This window comes from Mustela erminea, chromosome 3, assembly GCF_009829155.1.
Source record: "Mustela erminea isolate mMusErm1 chromosome 3, mMusErm1.Pri, whole genome shotgun sequence".
Taxonomy (NCBI): Eukaryota; Metazoa; Chordata; class Mammalia; order Carnivora; family Mustelidae; genus Mustela; species Mustela erminea.
This window is the reverse complement of record NC_045616.1, coordinates 7,929,130-7,945,559: the sequence shown is the minus strand read 5'-3', so window position 1 is coordinate 7,945,559 and position 16,430 is coordinate 7,929,130. Positions and strand designations below refer to the sequence as shown.

Genomic DNA, 16,430 nt, shown 5'->3' with positions numbered 1-16,430 from the left:
CCTTGCCAGCCCCGGATGTCAGTGTAGACAGGAGGTTGAGGAAACGCAGGGATGGCTCATGTCAGGGAGAAGTGGAGGCTGTACCCACTTCCGAGAGTGCTCAGCAGACCTGCAGCAAACGAGCGGGCAACTCAGATGCACCCCGTCCCACGGCTGACACGGACGCAGCTCCGCTCGCTCTGAACGTGGCTGCCCAGCAGGCGCACCCGGCATGCATCCTGGGCCGCACCCCAAGGTGGAAAGAAAAACATTCCTGGGAGCTGCTGGTCTCTCAAGGCCACCGTCCTTTCCACTCTGTGCGGCAGCAAACGGTCTTTGTGCTAATTTCTTAGTCCACGTGGTGTTAAACTCTGTCCCCAGAAAGAACCTTCTTGCTGATAGTATAGTACTGATTTTATGGAAGCACAAAAATGAGTAAAAGAAACATTTCAGGGGAGTGTCATACGGTAGAACACAGCCCGCCATACCCGCCCCCCGGCTTCTGTTCTCAGACCGGCAACAACGGCTAATGGATTCCAAGAACTGCATGGATTCTCTCCATAATCCCACATGAGTCTTTAAGTGTAAAGCATTAACAAGCTCAAGAGAAGAAAAAGGAAACCACAGAGCATACAAACGACAATGTAACTCATGATAAAAACAGCGACTGATGCTCACTTACTCTGACTTTGCAGTAATTGCTGAGCAAAACGCTTCACGTGTCACTCTGGTTCCAGTCTCTGTCCACTCCCCGCAGAAGGTCCTGATGTGGTCGCTGACAGAGACAGGACACAGGAGCTCACGGAGATCAACCAGCGTGCCTGAGGCCACCAGCAACTGGGAGATGCATGCACAGGTGCATACGTGCACATGCACACAGACGCACACCCACAGGAGCCCAGGCACACGCATGCACACGGACACGTGCACACACAGAAGCACATACATGCACACACACAATCCAGTCTCTGCTCCTCTGTCTCGGTTCTCACGACAGTGGGCTGCCACATGGACAGTGTCCAGTTACATCTGTAGGTTATGACTACACAGACATCTGCTTTGCATGCATACACGCTTGGTTTTCTGTGTGACGGACTCTGCAGAGTGCTGGGAGTCCCAGGCCCTCAGAACGTGAGCACTGTGCGCTCTCCCCTGGGACACAGATGCCATCTTGGGCCCGGCACTGGCCGCAGCAGCACGAGGCCTGAGGCTGGCAAGGCATCCATCTGAGGGGGTCTTACCTTCCCATGCAGGGCCTGTGTGCACCCTGCCAGCACTGCCTCAGGACCCCTGGAGCCTCTCTACAAGGTGGGGGACACCGTGTATCTGAAAGCAGGTCGGGACACCTCTGAGCTTGGGTCTCGGGCTAAAGTTGTGCTCCAGAGAGGTCGGGTCTGGCAAGAGCCAGGTGGCATCTAGGGGCAGGGATGGTGCATGGGTTCTGAGGTTCTGAGGTTCTGGGGAGCCACGGGGTCAGCAGGCATGCGCAGGCCTGCCTACCAGGCAGACGCAGGAATAGAAACCCAAATGAACCTAATTTCCTGGGTTTGGTCTGAAAGTCGTTAGAAAGATGGTCAAATTCATCCTGCAGTCCCCCAGGCTCAGGGTCAGGGCCCATGGCAGGAGGCAAACGTGGGAGTCCTGCCCACCCAAGCAGCTGGGGAGCCTGTGGACCCTCTGACCACACCCCTGCAGCCAGGACCCATGTGGGCTGCTCTGGGTGCCAGGAGGGAATTTGGCTGTTCAGGGCACAGCTCCTTTCAGCACAGGAAGGGCCTGTCCCTCTAGTACCCGTGTTGCCTGGAAAGGACGGGATATTGGCAGTGAGGACAGAGGCATGAGGACAGCCTGTGGCAGGACGGGCAGACCAGGGGCTCTGGCTGAGAGACCAGCACTGTGGGTGGAGAGCCAGGATGGGCGTTGGCTGCCAGGAAGGGCCAGGACAAGCAGGTCTCGGAAGACCCTTTCTTCTTACTATAAACACCTCCTGTTCATTTTCATCTCAGACCCCAGGAGCCTGTTAAATTCTGGCACCAGAGCCGAGCCTGCAGGGTGCATCCCGCATGGAGAACGAGGCCAACGTCGGGGACCTGAGGCTGCACGGTGTCTCCTGCAGATGTGGCGCTCACCTCTGTGGGCACCGCCAGTGGTCCTCAGAGGTGGTTAGGACAGATGTCACTTTGGCCACTTTGAGCAACTGCCGTTTGATATGGGGACACAGAGACAGGTGCCCTTCTCTTTGGCACGCACAGTGGATGGGACAGGTCCCCCCCAGGATCAGGGTGACAGTGTCAGACAGGAGTGAGTCCCAGCCACCAGCACTGTTTACATCAGTCACTGCTTGGAGCAGTTCTGAATTTCCAGGAGGCCCAGCCCCATGCTGTGCACTGGATCCATGGGCAGCGGGTACAGTCTGCTTTGCGGCCACCCAAACCCGGGACACTCACATGAACACAATCAATGCACAATAACCCATGATTCCGTGCCCGCCTGTGGGGATGGCGACTCACGATTCCGCGTCCATCCATGGGGACAATAACGTACCTACCAGCATGGCTCCAGCTTCGCCCCTGACTGCAAGTGGAACAGGGATTCTGGTGGAGCCGTCCTGCAGGCTCTGGGCCCACAGGGAAGGAGCATCACCCCCCAGGACATCTGGGGTCCTATCCACAAACACTCATTGCAAATGACATAGGTTCACACTGGCATCTACTCCTTAAAGAACGTTTCAAAAAAATTTGAGGAAATTCAGGAACCTCAACCATTACTGAGGCAATGACTATAGAAAAGGGGAGATTCCAGAAGAGCAGATCCCAGGGCTGCACAATGATGGCCGTGGGGCCGCTGGTGCTGCCATCCTGCCTCCCGAGCCCGAGTTTCAGAGCTGCTCTGACTCATGGCCTGAGCACCCTTCCCAGGTTACCTTCGTCCAAGATTCTAAAAATGGTTCATTTGAAATTATTTGTTATAAAGAGAATACACTGATCCAGGACGTGTTTTCTGAACATGTTCCTTATACTTCTCATCTTCTCCTTTGGGAGAAAATACAGCGGAACTGCAGGATTTCGTCTGTTCGCATCGGGACAGACTAGAGGGTCTCCCAGGGAAGAGAAGCCTTGTGACTCCTCTCAGCCCCCCATCAGGGGCATCCATGTCAGCTGTGACAGGACAATCACATTTTATAAAATGCAGTTTGAGTCCTGATTCAATATTTTGCTTTATTGTGCTTTCCTGCCCATCTTGACATCTTGCTTCAAATCACGAAAATGTCAGCAAAGCTAAGACCCAGAGCCTTCAGGGAACAACGTGCTCTTGTCTCATGAGGAGTCCCAGGGCTCCCTATGTGCGGGGGCTCAGCAGCATTCCTGTCAGAACAGGGCAGGGGGTGGCCCCAGCCACGTACCATCCCACGCCCTGCCCCTATCCCCATGGGCACTTGCCCGTGGCCCCAGGGGTGGGCTCTTCTGTGGCCAAGAAGGAAGCCCATCTTGCACCACAGGCAGCCACAGCAGCTGGTAGGACACGGCAAGTATTGTCGCTAGAGACACTGCCCTGTGCTCTGTGATGGGGCGTTTTGTCCCGCACCCGGCAGGCATCACTGAGGACACAGCCTGTGAGAAATAAGCATGCTGACCTGCCCCCCAGGTCTGGGGGCTGGTTTTTGTCTTCCCTTTGTCACGAGAGATGGCAGAGCGACCGGCCAGCCTGTGCTTGCTGACATTCCGTGGCCCTAATTTTCCAAGAGCCATTTACCCAACCACAGGGGTAGGCAGAGACCAGAGAGCATGGACCCAGCCCCGAATGAGCTCTCAATGAACCAGCTCCAACCAGGAAACAGGTAGTAAGAAAGCCATACCCTGGCATGCTCCACGGGGTCTGCAGCCATAAGAACCTGGGCTGCTCATCTCACTGTGCACACGGCTCCACCTGTCAGTCTGACTCCAGCTACCTGCCTGCCCATCGTCCACCCACCTATCCACACTTCCGTCCATCTCTGCCCGCCATTCTGACTGCTCATGGCTACTGACCTTTCCCAAAGGTGGCCACACACTTAAATTCCAAACCTAGAGCAGCTGTTCATGCTACAGTGTCCTAAGCCCTCTTTCACGATGTGCACATTCACTGTAGAAGGCCATGCAGCTAATGTCGGGTAACCCTGAAAATCAAATTATAACCACTTATGGAAAGCGGTAGAAGACTTTCCCTCCCCTGAATGAAGACAACGCAGGCCTCTCCTGTCCCCCGCCTCACACATGAGCACACGTACAGACACAGTCACAGCAGACGTGTAGGCACGCAGGCACACATACATGGACACCCCTCAGGCAGGCGTGCACACATGCAGGCACATGCACACGGACATACCCTCAGGCAGGCGTGCACACAAGCAGACACACGTACATGGACACGCCCTCAGGCATGCGTGCACACATGCAGACACACGTACATGGACACGCCCTCAGGCAGGCATGCACACACACAGGCATTCATGCAGACACATTCACAGCAGGTGTGTACACACAGAGGCACATGCTCAGGGAGGCATGTGCACACACAGGTTCACACTCATGTGCACACTCAGGCAGGCACGTACGTAAGCACACACATATGGGTGCACACAGGCACACAATCTGGGAGGCATGCACACACATGCAGACATACTCACATGGACACACCCTCAGGCAGGTGTGCACACACGCAGACATACACACGCGACACACCCTCCGGTGGGTGTGCACACACACAGGCATGCACACAGGTTGTATTAACGTCAGTGCTCAGTGTCAGAGCAGTAAAGTCTTCCCTTGCTGACAGATGCATGGCTCACACGGTTCTCTGCACGCCCGTCATGCAAATAGAAATAAATTCACCGGCCACTTGCTCGCTGGCCTCTCCACGGCACAGAGGACACACCTTGCATCTCTGAAGCTGAGTAATTAACCAGGCTCATATGCCAGGGAGCATCCTGGACCGTGGATGCTGGTCCAGCCTCTCCCTTTATTGATGGTGACAAGGAGGCCCACAGAGCTTAAGCAGTTTTTCTGAGGCTGTTTGCAGCTTGGACAAGAATACGCTCTTGCTGACATCTAACTGCAAACATTTGCAAGTGGATACACGGATCTTCTTCGAATCACTGCTTCCCAAGGACATAACAAGAGTCGTGTCCACGCCAGACAGAACGCTTGCCCTCAGCAAACCCGCGGCTGCTCCAATCAGTGCTCCTTCAGGTCCTGACTTAAACGGTGCTCCTCAAGCCACCCAGAGCCGGCCGCAGCCAGACCCCCGGAGCACTCGTGACTCCGAAGAGCCGGGTCATGAACGATGCTCAGGGCTTGTGGCCTTCTAGACCATGGTCACACATCTTAATTTTTCCGTGCCAGTCTGCTACCTCGCGATTTGAGCCATAGACAGAGGAACGGACAGGGTGTCTAGCCAGTGCTTCTTGTACTTTGGTTTGTTAGCTATGGGTGAGGAAGGTGACAAAGACGCCTGTGCAAAACACAGGAGAGCCAATGATCAAGGGGCAGTGAATCGGCATGGGGTGTGGCGTGGGGCCAACCCCTGCCCATCCAGCTCACACTCAGTACAACCCAGAGGATAAAACCGCAAGTGACAAGGTCTTCAAAGGTCTAGAAAGAAACAGATGCATGTCCATGAGAGTCTGAACTGTTTCTTTGTTGAACCAAACGTGGCACAAAGGAGAGGAAGGTCGAAGGGGAAGCGATGGGGAGAGACTGAAGCTGGAAGGTGCTAAGTTGAGGAGGCCGGACAGCCCGTCCCGCTTCCAGTGTCACAGCAGAGTGACTCTGCGTCCAAGACACAGTAACGGCTAGTACTGGGCACATTCACATGTCCAGGTCACAAGGCCACCCTGTCTGGTGGGCAGGGCACAGAGTGAGGCCGGGGGGCACAGGGGGTACGGGGAGTGGCTCCTGCCTGTGCGGTGCCTGCAGATGACACAGGTGTGTGGAAAGCACAGAGCCCAGGCCAGCAGGGTCATGACCCCACCTGGCAGGTGTCCACCAGCAGCACAGTCAGAAGAGGGCTCCAGGCAACAGGGACCCCCAAGCTCCTATCTGGGTTCTGGGGGGGGTGACAGCTGCCTCAGTATTCACTCTGGAGCCCACAGCAGGGACAACGAAAGCAGCCGTGCACAAGGGTGAGTGCTCCAGGCCAGCTTGCACCTGACTCAGTGCCACTGGCTCTGCCTGCAAACCCTCCCGAAGACCCTGCGGTGCAGCCTCACAGACCACAGACACCAGGTCTCCACGAGACTCCCTTCATGGATAAGTGGGTTTTCTGGGGTGTCCCGATGCCCTCTCCTCGACCAGGGCAGGGGGCCCAGCAGAGGGGAAGGGGCATGCCAGGAGTGTCCCCCCATGGCACCTGGGCCTCACTCCCACTCCGGGATGTCCGGCTACCTGCCCTCGGTGGTGCTGAGCCCTGAGGTCAGAGAGACACTGAGACAAACAGAGTGAAGGTCTGGCCATGCAGGAGAGCCTGCACTGGCTCTGCTGAGCAGACAACATGCACGGTGAGCCCGGGTGAGCCTTCTGGGGCCTCTGAACCCCGCAGGAAGCTGAAGGGCCAGTGCAAGCCTCACACCTGGGAGCAAATCCCCACCTGACGGACACTCCTCCTGCGGAACACAGAATTGCTCAGTTCTCCATTCTGCCCCAATTAATATGGCTTAGTGGCTTGCAGAGGCAATAAGGCCTGTGCCCACCCTCTCACCAGAGTGCCGTGGGTGCACCTGTCAGGACTCCATGACCGGCACAGGTAAGTCAGGAGTCCCATGCCCACAGCCACCCACTGCAGGCCACGCCAACTCCACGCTTAATCCCCACCAGTCTGTGCCTTTGTGTTTAAATAATATTTAAACAATATTTTCAGCAATAAGGGCCTTTCTAATTCAGTCTGATAATTTCTATGTTTTAATTGGAATGTTTGTTTCATTTATATTTAATGTGATTCTCATGTCCCTGGGTTTCATTACTTATTGCTAATTTGTTATTTTTTCTTCTTGGATTTTTTTCTACTTTGTTGAACATATTCTCCTTTTTAGGGGTTCATTTTTTTTCATTATTCTTTTTTATCTCCACCTCTCCTCATTGGTGATTGGGATTGCAATACACATTTGAATATATTGGTGTTTACTCTGAGTCAATATATCATATCATTTCAAATCTCACTAAAGAGGTAAAGGGTCTGTACTCAAGGAAATATAGAACACTCATGAAAGAAACTGAAGAAGACACAAAAAGATGGAAGACCATTCCATGCTCATGGATCGGAAGAATAAACATCATCAAAATGTCTATACTGCCTGAGCAATCTATACTTTCAATGCCATCCTGATCCAAATTCCACCAGCATTTTTCAAAGTGCTGGAACAAACAATCCTAAAATCAGTATGGAACCAGAAAAGACTCTGAATCACCAAGGAAATGTTGAAAAAAGAAAAACAAAGCTGGGGGGGATCATGTCAGCTGATTTCAAGCTTTACTACAAAGCTGTGATCACCAAGACAACATGGTACTGGCAAGGAAACAGAGACACATGAAACATAGACCAATGGATGGAACAGAGAGCCCAGATATAGATACTCAACTCTATGGTCAACTAATCTCTGACAAAGCAGGAAAGAATGTTCAATGGAAAAGAGAAAGTCTCTTCAATAAATGGTGCTGGGAAAATTAGACAGCTATGTATAGAAGAATGAAACCCAACCATTCTCTTATACCATACACAAAGATAAACTCAAAATGGATAAAAGACCTCCATGTGAGGCAGTAATCTATCAAAATCATAGAGGAGAACACAAGCAGAAACCTCTTCAACATCAGCCACAGTAACTTTTCTCAAAACACATCTCCAAAGACAAGGGAAACTAAAGCGAAACTGAACTTTTGGGACTTCTTCAAAACCACAAGCTTCTGCACAGCAAAGGAAACAGTCAACAAAACAAAGAGGCAACCCATGGAATGGGAGAAGATATTCATAGATGATGGTACAGGCAAAGGGCTGATATCCAGGATCTATAAAAAACTTTCTAAACTCAACACCCAAAAAACAAATAATCCAGTCAAACAATGGGCAGAAGACATGAACAGACACTTCTCCAAAGAAGACATACAAATGGCTAACAGACATATGAAAAAATGGTCATCATCACTAGCCATCAGGGAGTTTCAAATCAAAACCACACTGAGACACCACCTTACACCAGTTAGAATGGCCAAAATTAGCAAGACAAGAAACAAGTGTTGGAGAGGATGTGGAGAAAGGGAAATCCTCTTACACTGTTGGAGAGAATGCAAGTTGGTGCAGGCACTCTGGAAATCAGTGTGGAGATTCCTTAAGAAATTAAAAATAGAGCTTCCCTATGACCCTGCAATTGCACTGCACTACTGGGTATTTACCCCAAAGATACAGATGTAGTGAAAAGAAGGGCCTTATGCATCCCAGTATTCATAGCAGTGATGGCCACAACAGCCAAACTGTGGAAAGAACCAAGACGGCCTTCAACAGATGAATGGATAAGGAAAATGTGGTCCATATACACTATGGAGTATTACACCTCCATCAGAAAGGATGAATACCCAGCTTTTGTGTCAGCATGGATGGGACTGAGGGAGATTATGATGAGTGAAATGAGTCAAGCAGAGAAAGTCAATTATCATATGGTTTTGCTTATTTGTGGAGCATAAGGAATAACACATAGGACATTAGGAGAAGGAGGGAAAATTAAAGGGGAATCAGAGGGGAAGACAAACCATGAGAAACTCAGGACTCCAGGAATCAAACTGAGGGTTTCAGAGAGGTGGGAGGGTGGGAGGTTGGGTGAGCCTGGTGGTGGGTATTAAGGAGGGCACATACTGCATGGAGCACTGGGTGTGACACACGAACAATGAATCTTGGAACACTACATCAATAACTAATGATGTACTGTATGGTGACTAACATAACACAATAAAACAAAACAAAAAACAAAAAAACACCAAAATCTTATATCTGATACGTCCCCCTTCCCACAGCTCAGTTCACAAGTGTAAGAATTCAAACAGATCAGCTCAGAGTGCCTGTTCCTTACACTGTATTATTATACTTTTTAAAGATAGGTAGGTAAATTTTATTTACTTTACTTTTAGAGCGAGAACATACACATGAGCAGAGGGAGCAGCAAACAGAGAGGGAGAGAGAGACCCTCGAGCAGAGCTGAGCACAGAGCCGAATGCAGGACTCGATCATGGCTGGATATCACGACCTGAGCAGAAATTGAGACCACTCTTGTCTGCTGAGTGGGGCTCTACTTGATGCATCTCTTACTTCCACACACACCATCACCTCCATGTTGATTTGCTATATTCTATCACTTAACTTGAAAGGAAACTCAGAGAAGAATAAAAGTAGGTATTTTATAAACACACGCACATACTCACTACTTACGGAGCCCCTTACTCCTTCCTGTGTGTGCATCTCCATCTGCCACCCTGTTCTTTCCTCTGGAAGGTCATCTCTTAGGATTTCTTTTAGTGCAGCTCTGCTGGTGACATTTTCTTAGCTTAGGTTCACGTTAAAATGTCTGTATCCTGTCATTTTTTTTTAAAGATTTTATTTATTTATTTGACAGAGAACACAAGTAGGCAGAGAGGCAGGCAGAGAGAGAGGAGGAAGCAGGCTCCCTGCTGAGCAGAGAGCCCGATGCGGGACTCGATCCCAGGACCCTGAGATCATGACCTGAGCCGAAGGCAGCGGCTTAACCCACTGAGCCACCCAGGCGCCCTGTATCCTGTCATTTTTAAAGAATATTTTCCTCTGCATGTAAAATTCTTAATAAACAGTCATTTACATCATTATTCCTGGGTAAGAAATGTCTTTTTAAAATCTGGCTGATGCCTCAATGTCCTTCTCTTCTTTGGCTTTCCATGGTTGGGTGGGAATTTGCCTGTAGATAGTTTTCTTCATATGCATCCCGCTTGTGTTCCTTTCCATTCTCCTTCTGGGACTCGTCCCCTTGATGTGTCCCAAATGTCACCAGTGCTCCTCTGTCAGTCTTTTTCTCTGTGTTCTTGAGACTGACAACATTTCAGTTCATCCCCCAGTATCCTGACCAGTTCTACTGCCATCATCCTTATGCGGGAAGCCAAACTAGTGGTGTTTAGTTCAGTTATTATGGTTACCATTTATCTTCTGAAGTCTCGGTTTCCTCACTAAGAGTTCCTATCTGTTCAGTCATGAAGACCATGTTTACCTCTAAGGCCTTCAACATATTTGAAAGTGTTAAGTCCTTTGTCTGCTAAATTCAACATCTTCACATGGGGTCTATTTCTACTGATTACATTTTTTCATTTTTTTACTTTTCTATCACTTCTTGTTTCTTCACATTACTAGTGATTTCCAATTACATACTGCCCATTGTCAGTGGTCATGGTTACCTCTTTTTCCCGGGGACTTTTGGTCAGCAGGCAGCTCCCTTACTCTGGTCACTTTGAACACAGGGGTGGTATTTGTGGAAAATGAAGGTGTTTCTTAAACCCCTGGGACTTTAGGGCATTCCACCTCCAACACTGTCTTGTCTGCAGGTGTTTGCCAAGCTTGGTTTGAGGCTCTGTTTAGGATAGTTCTACGGTGGCCTTCACGCCAGCAAGCAGCCCCTCGGGCTCATAGCTGTAGGTCTGGGAGTTAACAGGTTTCCTACTCTGGCTGTGGCGGAGTTGCAATGCTGTGAGCGCCGCTAGACCTCTAGTATCTGTGTGCTCGTGCCCCTCAGTGCCTTTCCAAAGGGACACCAGATGGCCTTTCCTGGTGCACTGGCATCCTGGCATTCAACCAAGGACTTCTGGAAACCCTACATATACCGACTCCCCACTCCCCCCTCCTTCAGGGGACTCTGGTGCCTTCTTGCCCCATAGCTTCAGGCTGATGCAGAGGCCCACGTCCTTATCTTTGTCTCCTCAGGGCAGCAGGACCACGTGCTATCCTGGAGTCCCACGGTGCCAGGCCGTGCTCGCCGTGCGATGTCCCTTCTCTCAGGGCTCATGGTGTTTGACTGCCAGCCGTCCAGCGCCTGAGAACAGGTGTGCCTTGTTTTTGGTTTTGGTTTGAGTGTGGTGGTTCTTTTGCAGAGGAAATGCTGTGTGGGCTTCGAGCACTCCCTGTTCTACCAGTGCTCGCTGATCCCAGAACCGGTGCCAGATGGGAGATTCACGCCACCAGCTGCTCAGTCTTATTTCTATGTCCACTCCTTATGTAAAGACTTGAAAATATCACTGTGCACTGAAACACACAGGGAAATTGTACAAGATAAATTCTTAGGTCCCTTTCTTTGAGACTCATGTTTCACAGGCAGAGAGCTAGGACTTCAGGGTCTCCATTAATCTGACCTGCACCTGCTCTGACACACGTTCTGAAACACAGCTTCTCTGTGGCAGGGACACCCTGCACCTCACACACTATGTCCGTCATGAGAAGGAAGTGTGTTGACACATGTCCACTGTCTGCTGGTGAAGCACCACCCAGGGCAGGACCTAAATGCAACTTTTAAGTTTTAGTTTTTAAAAAATTTTTATTTAAGTTCTCATTAGTTAACACCTGGGCAATACTGGTTTCAGGAGAATTCAGTGATCATCACTTATGCACAACACTCAGGTTCACCCTAACAAGGGCCCTCCCGTCCCCCATCCAGCCCATCCTGCACCCACTTCTGTCCACCCACCCGTTAGTTTGCTCTCGGTCATTAAGCATCTTTTGTGGTTTGTTTCCCGTTCTCTTCTCTCTCACCCTCACGGAATCATCTGCTTTGTTTCTTAAATCCGCCTGGGGGAGGTCATACGGTGTCCATCTCCCTCTGATCCCACTCAGCATAACACACTCTCGCCGCACAGCAAGATGGCCAAGTGCAAGGTTCCTCCTTCCTGGTGGTGACACTCCATGTGCGCACAAATTGTTCTTACCTGTTCATCAGTCAATGCACACTTCGGTCTAAATGCAATTTTTTAAACAGAAATATTAATGCTGATGTTAAAATCATTTCAAATAAACTAAGATGATTTTTTAAAATTTATTTTTAATTACTTTTCAGTGTTTCAGAATTCATTGTTTATGCACCACACCCAGGGCTCCATGCAATCTGTGCCCTCCACAATACCCACCACCAGGCTCACCCAACCCCCCACCCCGCCCCTCCAAACCCTCAGTTTGATCCTCAGAATCCCGTCTCTCACGGTTCATCTCCTCCTCTGACTTCCCCCAACTCCCTTCTCCTCTCCATCTCCCCTTGTCCTCCATGATTTGGATGATATTTTCATACCCGCAGAGAGTGCTATGTCCTTCACGCCAGACTGCAGCCATCTGCGCTCAGCCTGAGGCTCTCTCCAGGGCCCCAGCTTCTCCCACATTTATGTGCACAAAGTTAACAAATAGGTCACCGGAGTGGGCAGCAGGTGTTTGGTGATACTACGGAAGTTCTGCATTCTTGATCTCCCAATGCAACGGAGCACCAGTGACGATGGAGTGCTTTCGCACTGGGGTCACTGAGAAGGTGGCACACGACACCCCAATTATGTGACCACAGATGGGAGGTCCTAACCTCGACCCGTGCCATGTGTGGCTCATTCCCTCGTGGGACTGTCGTGGCTCAGGGCTGCTCTTAGACACGCTCAACCATCACGCTTCGATTTCTTTTTGGTCTTTATCAGCAAAGACTAATGATTATGAACCCTAAGAAAGGCTTAAATTCTAGCAAGCAGCCCACGTTTCACTACCTCATGTTCAGTCACAACTGAGTGTGCTGCCCACAGACAACAGGGCTGTGGGTCACACGTTTGTGTTTCTACCCTGGGGAATCCCGCTGGAGGCTGGGCCCATTCCCTACGCAATTGCAGGCTGTCACAGACACAGCCGGAATGGTGCAGAACACAGCCCACTCGTATTGCGTACAGTGACCCGGAGCAATGCGTGGCTGGGGTAAGGGGGGTCATGCTGACCTGGCTGATGGGGACCCCTGTCGGGCCCTCACAACCCAGCAGAGATGAAAGGACAGGTCACAGTTACCGTTACCGCTGTACTGTCAGCTTGTGTGGAAGAGTGACGCTCCCAGCCTGATGTGGCCACAGCGTGAAGCCGCCGGGGCTGTCAGGTCCATGCGCGACCCTGAGAGCAGGTGGGCCGCCTTGTGAGGGCGCAGCCCGGATGTGTCCCAGCACACTGCTTCCTGCCCTCGCCACACAGCCCTGAGGAGATGGGCTTAACGACACTCCTCGTCATACTCAGAGGTTACGACCCCATCACAGAACTCGTGTTTTTAGAAGTGAAATTGATTAGAACAAAATGCACGTAATACTTTAATGAACACTTCTCTTTTTTCGTGGATGCCCCTCACTGATACTCCTAAAAAAAATGGGGGAAAATGAAATCTAACACAGTCTGAATAGACTGGTTTCCTTACAAGACTTCCCCTGGGCACGACACAGATGGTCAGGTGCATTTGGGTCTTGGCGCAGGCACCAGTGTGGGGTCTCCAATCTCATCTTTTTGAAGTACACATACGAGGAAACACTTGGTCAGGACCCATGGTTTTGCACCAGAGGCCGAGGAGCTGCCCAGAACTGTTGCCTCTGAGTTCAGCAGCAATGCCCTGATGGGGAAGATTTTCTTTAAGGGAAGGATTTTTTAATATTTCTGTGATCAATTGCACTCAGTATTTCCTTTCAGGTAAGGATGCGACATACGTGATCAGCGGTCCTTGTGATGGCAGCATCACGAGCCCTTCCAAACAGTCACGTCCGGGGTCTCGTTTCTTACTTCAACTGTCATCACCCTGATGCAGGGTGGGGGGCTGTGTGCTAGTTCCGGGGAAGGCGCTGGCGATTGTGTTGGGTCTGCACCGTGGTCCTTCCTCCAGCTTCCTCAGTGACTGGCGGGTGGCGATTCTGCTGCAGAAACTGCTGCCCCTGCGAGTATGTCTCCGGCATGTGACCGCCCGGCCCCACGGCCTCCTCCTGGCACCCACAGCTATGCATGCACGAGCTGGCGGGAGGCATCCATGGCAGGGCCACTGTCCACATGTGTCATGGACCACGGGGCTGGAGCAGAGCAGCTCCGGGCACCTGACCTGCTGGCACCGCCTGAGAAGCAGGACTCCACACCACAACCCACATGCCACACTGGGAAGGTGGGTGCCAAAGCTGCCTCAGGGACCTTCAATCCACCGTGCACCCATCCTGGTGACACCAGGAGGACCGCTCGGGGTCCCCACGGGTCACGGGCCTCACGGACGTGCTCAGGGAAGCAGGAGGGCAGACAGGAGCCAGCTCCATGTCACCGAGCTGCTCTGTGCCAGGTCCTGACCCAGCCCCACCTCCCTAGGGCTTGGGGCCACGGACAGCCCAACCCCAAGTCCCCATGAGAGGCCTTCGGGGACACCAGAGCAGCGTTCCTGTGCCTTGTGAGGCAGGAGCGAATCCAGCCTGGCGCTTTCCTCCAAGTACTGGGTACAGTCGCAGACTTCAGAACATGTATTTATTGAATGCAATAGCATTTAAGAAGCATCAGAAGTACTTATTGCACCTTTTACGCAGAAAGAGTCTACAGCTAACATGGGTTACAGGAGGGGATGTGGAACCCACAGAAGATTTGACATTCCCAGAACTTACCATTTACTAAATTAGATAATTCTTGGTCAGCGATTCACAGGAGTTTAAACTTATATACTGTTTCGGAGTCACATGTTTCCTAATTTCCTATCTGTGTGTCACTCAATTTCCCTGGAACGTCTCAGGTGTCTCAACATGGCAAGGTCTCAACACTAGGGAAACTGTTTCATGCAGAGGATTTTCCTCCTCCCGAGTCCCTTCCTGTGGTTTGTGCTGCACTTGCTGGGAGCTGCTGCCAGGGCCACGCAGACCCGGTTTCCCCACCGCCTGCAGTGTGGCTGCAGCCGTGAAGACGCAGGCCAAGGAAAAGCACCCCCAGGAAGCACAACCCCTCCTCTGTCTTTACTCCTACTGACACACCACACATTTTAAAAGAAACCGGGGATCCTACTTCCTTACACACGATATACCGTAGTCACGATCCACGATCCACGATAGTCATTTTGTGCATTTAACATAAAAGCAAATCCACTGCATGAGATAAAAAAGCAGAAACATTGAATATAAATTACATTTAATGCAAGAACAGTGGTGCACCATTTCCACATTGTCATACAAAAGAAGAAGTTTCAGCTGTCGCTCCTACAGAACTATAAAACTGAAAGGGTGTAATACAACTAAAGGTAATGTTAGTAGGGATCTATCACACAGAAGGATTTTGCTGAAACTCCAGGTATGGGTGAGAAGGTCGCAGCTACCATGTCCACAGAAGTCACTGCCACAACAAGGGTGAGGAATGCCGCATCTCATTCTGTGGTCCTCTCCCAGCGGCCATGGGCGCTTCCTCCCAGAGAGGCTGGGCCCACCCAGAGAGGCTGGGCCCCTCTGCTACCCCCTCCCAGAAGTGACTGCTGGTGTCCTCGTGCCGATGGCCTCCCCACCCCCTGGGCCCACCCCTCGTCTCATCAGTCCTGTGACACCAGAGGGTCCCCACAGAGCGGCAAGGGATGCGGTACATGGTCATGCAGGCTATGGGCAGGACAAGGGGTCTGTGTGTGGTGACAGCATTGTGAGCCTCCCCGTGACAGGTGCTTACTTCTCCTCCAACAGTGCTGACAGCACTGGTCTGGTAGCTCCTGCTCTTTACTAGGTCCCTGGATGTAAAAGAATGGGGGACACAGACCACAGATGTGGCTGTTGCGTGCTCCATCGTCCCACAGATGGCACATGCGATGTTGTCTGAGACGGGTCTGGGGATTGGAGCTGGGGGGCCCAGGCACAGCCAGGCTTCCAGAGGTTGAAGAGGTCAGGTCGTGCTGGTTCCTGAAGCAGAGCAGAGGCCCACACACACCAAACCGCAGCTTGGGAGGAAGTACCCTGCACTGAGAAGTGACGATGAAACGCTTCCGAGGTCTGAGTGTAAATCAGTCATGATTCACATTCAGTGAAACTCCGGACAACACCTCCTAAGCATCCCCCATAGGTTCTCACATCTGTCCACGGTCTCTGTGTGAACATGACGGCCTGCCATGCCCGCGTGCATGTGCTGGACAGACCCAGGCAAGAGCAATCCCTAATGCAGCACTGAGGGGCGGGTCTGAGGCACTCTGAGCACGCTCCCCGCCCCGCTGGGTCCTGACACCTGCTGCCTGGAGCTTCCTGGGCTCACCCCGTTCTGTCTCTGGACCGACTCAGCCTTCTGAATAAATACTTACACACACACCTACTGTGCACAACATAAGCAAAGGAGAAACACATGCTGTGTGATCACAATCACGTAAACATGAAAATGTGTATTTTATACAAGTATATCCCTTCAACAAGAAACGCTGTTTAACCCCAACACAGACCCGG

At 51.3% G+C, this 16,430-nt stretch overlaps 1 pseudogene; it reads right to left on the bottom strand.

The window, feature by feature from the left end:
- The window catches only part of LOC116585787, a 111,742-nt pseudogene that overhangs the window by 59,231 nt on the left and 36,081 nt on the right, over positions 1-16,430 (bottom strand).